This window comes from Gallus gallus, chromosome 2, assembly GCF_016699485.2.
Source record: "Gallus gallus isolate bGalGal1 chromosome 2, bGalGal1.mat.broiler.GRCg7b, whole genome shotgun sequence".
NCBI classification, from domain to species: Eukaryota; Metazoa; Chordata; class Aves; order Galliformes; family Phasianidae; genus Gallus; species Gallus gallus.
The window spans coordinates 99,485,126-99,492,001 of NC_052533.1; positions in this window are offsets into that span (position 1 = coordinate 99,485,126).

A 6,876-nucleotide genomic window follows, 5' to 3' on the forward strand; every position below is an offset into this window, starting at 1 on the left:
AATTGTGAAGCAAAGAAGTATATTGTCTTTTATGTCTGTCTATTACATTCAGACAATAACAATTATTTTCTAGAGGTCATAACTATGAAAGTATATTGATAAAGGGTTGTTCTCTAGAGAAATAACATTTATGTCATAAAGAGTGACAATTTCATTTTACCTACATCAATATTCCTAGCTTGGTGTAGTCTCTTTTCTCAGAACAATACATTCTATGAAAATAATTTATGTTTGGTATCCTGTCTATTGAATTAAGAATATTATCAGCTGAGGAAAAGCAATTTTGAAACCGCAGCCTTACATTTCTGGAAACACTTCTTCAAAATTCAACATATTTAATAATTAATATAGAATATTTTTCATATAGAAATATTAAAGAAGGATCAAATGTAATTAGACATCAGTATAGTTGAATGTGTTTCTTCACTGAAATACTCTTTCCTCAAATGAAGAAACAACGGAACATCTCAAAGAGCAGAAATATTAATGGCAGTCAGGACCTTCATCCATATGCTTTAGAGTTCCTTACAAATGGCAGTATCACTTCCACATTTTGCAATGGGAAAGAAAAAGGCCGTACACAGCATCTTGCTGTATGCAGTCCAATCATCCCTGACAGCTGGAGGTAAAGGCTAGCCACTACTCCATTTCCGTACCTGGTAATCTAGAAGGCCCATCAACAGAAAATCAAACTTCTTTTCCAGGACCAGTTATTTCTTTGCAGGTAGGATCAGATTCCCTTCATCCCAAGAGCTGTGTTTCACTTTATCAAGCATACTATAAAATAAGCCTACTCTAGGCAGATATTTAGAAGAAATATATTTCAGGTGAACTGATAGTGTCAATAAACTCTGTAGGCTTTGCTTACTTTGTTTTGATTCAAATAGAGTAAGATTCAAATACTCACTGCTGTAAATTGGCTCTGAAAATACCTTTACATCTATTTTGACAGTCCCTTTTTCAAAGCGCAAATGTTCCTGCTGGGAATTACGCCCACGATTCCATTGAAAAGACAATACAAGGAAAGAGTCAGACTCTGCTTCAGGAAAATGAATAGACCTATTATGAGGCAGCCACTTAACAGTAAAATCAAGGTCATATTTTTTTTTCCCAGGTGTTCTGATTTTACAACATTTGAACTGGTTGTTAAGAATTCTAAATGAATCTTGAAAATGCAAAGTTGAAATTCCTCGCTTTTATTCTTTAGTTTACATGTTCTGTATTAACATGTCAGTACAACCAGGAAAACATTGCTTCTGCTTTCGGCTTCCAGTTTTATTTCAAATATATAATCTCACTAGTTCAAAACTAGAGATAATCCTTATACATAAGCTTGCTGTCAATGAAATTTTATAGGATACCTTTTTCCATTTTTGCTGTTAATTTTGATTATGTATAGCTTATATGTAGACATTTTAAAATATAAATACTAGACAGTTTAAGGCATACATCAAATTTTTGGGAGATGTCTAGTGTACAGATGCATGAGGAATAAAGATTTCCCTTTTTCTTTCAAGTGAATTATGTTCAATGTCTTTATGTCTTTAAGGCAATAAGAAAGCTATATTTCACCAAAGATAGATGAGAATACAAAAGACCTGAAAATGTCAGCACCAACCTATTTTATTGCAACAAACTATAAAACAGAAAAACTTCATTGTGATTTCATCTATCATCAGATGCAGTTCATCTATTGAAAACCAGAACACTGAAGGATTCAGTCAAGTATAAAATGTCCTGCAAACACTGATAGAGCTGATTTCAGAAGTATTTTCAGATAAGGAAGACTTCTGGGAGAGTGCCATCAACACTTCCAAAAGTAATCAGAATGCCCTTTAAAAACCACTGTGATTTATTCCATCTACTTCTGTTCCTTTTTTTTTTTTTTTTTTTTTTTTATGTTTGTTTGTTTGTTTCTTGAGGGCCAGGTGTACAAGATAATCTGACTTCTGAGAAAGTCAGTTAAGACTAATTTATCCAAACAATGAATTCCTAGAAATATAACTGAAAAAAAGAAATTTCAGTTCGTAGTGAGCTGAGTATGTATTTCTGTTTCCAATTGTGAAGATCTCATACTTCTAAAACAAATAAAAAAATTGTTAAAATGAACATGTTCTGCCATGTAACCGGAGTGATCTTTAATACATCCAGTTATTACCAAACAAACAAAAAGAATAAAAATAATGTGACTACCAGAATCACAATGTATCTCTGACTCTTTTTCTTGCATATAATGTTCCCATTTGAGTTTCATTCCAATAATATTAAAAAAATCTTAACTAATATTGAATCTGCATAAGTCTTTATCTAAAATGAACTACATAGGTTCTTATCTCTATAAAATTAAACATTTAGTACTAAATTAGCCTATATTTCCTGTTTTATTTGAATATGTAGTGATCGAATAAGTGTTAGGTTTGTTTGTTTGTTTGTTTGTTTGTTTTTCTTACATGAATGCAAATCTGTGAGAGTTAATTCTGTTTCACAAGTAGAGCTAACACTAAAAGTTTATTGTGTTATGCATGGGAAATGCATGCTCTCTTCTAGGTCTAGAGGTCTTTGCTTTTTAAGCTGTGGAATAAGAAACAACTGTACAGACTGCCCCTTTCCTCCCACAACTTGGAGCTTGAAATGCTGCTATATAAAGAATCTTTCTCATATTTTATATGGTCTGTTATTCAACTGTCACTGATCTGAGAAGTGACCAGCATGCATATCAAAAGATAATACTTGGGATAAATCCATAATTCAGGATAAAACCTGAGGAGCAACAGCTTGGCTATGTATGCCTTTTCAATATTTGTAAATGCCTTTAAGTTGTCAGGATACATGCCCTTTGTAAGGCTGATGAATCATCCCTGAAATCTGACCTTGATTTTTTCATGTTAGTTGTCTACTGCTTCTCTTGCATCTACCCGAGTAGGTCTAAGCAGGACTTACTCTATGGAGAACAAGTATTTCTTGGTTTTATTTTACTCCTTCAGAAAGATATGAAATCTGAGCCCAAACCAGAACACACGAAACAGCCATCCAACCTCCCACTGCCCAGGGGATCATTGTTTCTTTGGTGTATCACAAATACCACAAGTGGCCCAGAAAACAGAATCATTCAGAACAGCTATGAGAAAAAAGAGAGAGAGCCATCATTCTGACAACAATACACCTAGTCTTCAGGCACAGACCTGACAACATCAGAACTGGTAGGCTTCATACTCTTCCTATGTTGACATGCAGAAAGAGATAGAAAGTGCTCAACATTTTACAGCATAGGTGTCTAGGACTGGGCTCTTAAGATGAGTTCATGCATATGAACTCCATTTTCATGATTTTTTTCACCTGCAGATTCAGTCTGAGAACGGTGGCAAATAGGTACTATTGCTTGCACAATGCCTGTTACGTCCTCACTATTAAGGATGCAAATACTTTTCTCTGTGACACCTGGATCATGTTTTGATAGTCAAAATATATTTTCAGAGGCACACCTAGTCATACCACAAACATCAGGGAGCTTCAGTGATGGCATGACAGGCAGCATTTTATTTCAGTTTCTGTGACTGTCCCTTGGATATGAAAGATTTAGTGGAAAGAGAAGCATTCGAAAAAGCAGAATGAGAAAAGAAAGCATCTTATTTGCTCTGCAGTCCCTCTGCACCAACACCGGGGTTTCTCGTCTGGCCTGTTTGGCAGTAAGCTCAAATAAAGGCTGTTTTTTTAATTTGCATTGTAATTCTCCAAAGAGGATGGTGGTTTTGCCTGTATTTTTGATGGAATGTCCTGGAAATAAACCAATGCAAGAGCTTCTGAACAGGCATAAATCTCAGAATTATGGCCTGAATTTTTTTTTTTTTTCAGAAAATCATTCCTTTTCCTGTACAAATGTCAAAATCTACTTGAATATGGCTGAAATAATCTTTTTTATCCCACTACATCTTTACAGTGAATCTGAGTTATGCAATGAAGTTCTTAAAAAAGGAGACATGGTTTGTTATCTATTTTTTCAGCTTTCAAGATGACATGATTAATTATGTAATTAGTAGAGTCATTAACAAAGTTAGAAGAGATCAGTCATAAGCGTTTAAGGCGCTTTGATCCATTACAGCAGAGATCTTTGAAGGGTAATGAATGGGTATAGGGAGATACTCACACAAGCTTCAAGTTTAACTCTGACTCTCTCATTTATGCACTATGATGAAGTTTTTCAGAGTTCTTGCTTTTCAGAACCAGAACATAATTCTTACACAATTTCTTTTCACAAACTTTGCAATTATGTTAGCAACGTAGTGTTCTAAGGCAAAATTTCAATCATAAACAAAACCAATACATTCTTACTACATTGTTTTCCCTAGCCAGTATCCACTATTTGTTGCATTTTAGATCCTTGCACCCTGCAATGTCCAAATTATGTTCAACTGCTTGTTGCTGAAGAGTTGAGACAATGAGCTCTAGGTTAGCTTCAGCTTCTTAACAGTGTTCCAGCTTGTGCAGTCACTTCTTTTCACATTATTTGAATTTAAAATTGAAAGGTCACTGTTTACCAGCAGTGGGAGAAGAGCAGTTAAGCGTTCCTTGGTAAGTTATTGAATATCCAGAAATGCTATTCAATATCCATAAAGCTTAACATTTACACTGCCTTTGTGAAACTGAGGATTAGAAATGGATGTATGGGCTGTGTGCTGTAGCAAAAAGAGAAAGGATGGTTGGAGTTCTTCCTCACACTAGACTGATGTGGTGGTACCACATTCTCCACCACACAATTTGCAGCAGATTTCTCACTTCATGACATTCATTTCCTGTGGAAAGCAGCACAACCTGAGTCTCTTCTATGAAATTCTGCCCACTGATGTATGCTCTGCATATAACCTACTACGATTACTCAAATGATAATCTTCATCCTTCCTGCCCTCGGAGTCTGTACAGCCAAATAAGAGGAAGAGATCAGGCTGAGCCAAAGTTGCTTTTTTTTGCCACCTTTATAACCCTCAAAAGCCTAGAAGAAGGGTTTGAATTTTCAGCTTTTTAATTAGTCAGTATTCAGAGCATACTGCAATAGCAATGATGGGTTACACAATCAAATAAATTAATGTCTACTGGTAGGAAAAATATCTCTTTTATGAGAATTATTGATACTTCTTCAAACTGATTTTGCAGGGGAAGTTTTATCAACCAGAAAGGATTTTCTTCAGCTACTGATGATGATCTCAAAGCAGATATGAAATTATGAAACCCTGACAAATGTTGCCTCACCTGTGCTCAGAATACAAATTCTTTACTGAACTTTTGAAGGTACAAAGAACAATAAATGCCATACATACATTTAACAGCTTCTAATAAAAAAAGGAAAATGACAAACAACAGAATAATGAACTAGATAATCTAAATGATTCTATGGTCAGTATACCTCATATCTTCAAAAACTGAGGTCCAAATACATGACAAGGCTGATGAGTCTCTCATCTCCTGAGGGAGATGAGTCCCAGGTACAAAAGGACAGCTGTGATATACATAATCTGATGATTTTCTTCTACTGGTTAACAAAAGAAAAAAAAGTACAAATGAAAGCAAATCTTAAATAAATATAGCTAGGAAACTTTGAATGTTGAATATTATTATCAGTATATGAATACTGTGGCTACATTAACATTTCTAATTACATGCTCCATTTAGGGAGAAGTAACTGCAAACTGTTCATCATTTCATCTTTGCAGAGAATGATGCTGACAGCCATGACAGCTCTCTGTTTGGTGAAGCAACGTAAAAGCTAAAGTGAGGTGATAGGATTTAAAAATGGCTCTGTGTTTCTTGCTGCTGACACCTGAAAATGACAGTGTCTTCTCCTATAATAACCTAAAGAATCTGGTCACTCTAAAGCAAATGAATATTTAAGCTGGAGTTACCAGCCTGCACAGTACAGATGAAGAGAAAAACAGATATAAAGCCACCTACAAAAATATTGATGGACTTTTGTTTATGTAAGTAATTACCTGCATATCTTGGTGCCTACATTCCTGAACAAAATGACAAACTAAAATAACAATCAAAAATAGCAACAAACAAAAAACAACCACTCCACATGTTCATCCATTCTTTGTGTTATGTCAGGGAAGAGAGATATCAATCTCACAATAAGAATGTGCACGTGTCCTCGTGTGATATATAAGTAAGAATTATTTATTCATCGTTTACCACTGGCAGACTATTCCCTGCCTTCCTTCCATGAACATATTAGGAATCATAGAATCTTAAATGTTGTAAGGAGATCATGCAGTCCAACCCTCTGCTAAAGCAGGTTCCCCACTGTAGGTTACATGAGATCACATCCAGGTGGGTCTTGAATATCTCTAGAAAAGGAGACTCCACAACATCCCTGGGCAAGTCTGTTCCAGTGCTCAATAAGGAGGAAACCCACCTTGTCCTCTGTGAGTGATGAAATCACAACCTTCAGATTATGAAGCTGAAGGAAGCAAGAGTGCTTATAGCTGCAGGAATATGAAAACCTGAGGGGAGTGGTAGAGGGTTTTAGTCCAATTAATTGCATACAATTCTGCAAATATTCATCTATACCATAAAAATTAGCAAATGTCATTACTGCTCATTTTCAATATAAGAAAATATATTGTTTCAGATGTTGGATCTAGTAATATTCAAACCATCTAACCATACTTATAAATAACAGTTCGTAGTTTTCCAGCAAGGATTTTGGATTGTCCTTTGCTTGAGATATACCATCAAAAGGATTAATGTCTTTAGTTACCCAATATCTCCACTTTTATTCTATAACCTAATTTCAGTATGCTGCATTACTTTAGTACAACTCTTTCCAATATTCAGTCTCTTCTTAGCTATTGGTAAAAGAAAAACACAAAATTATGACTCTTA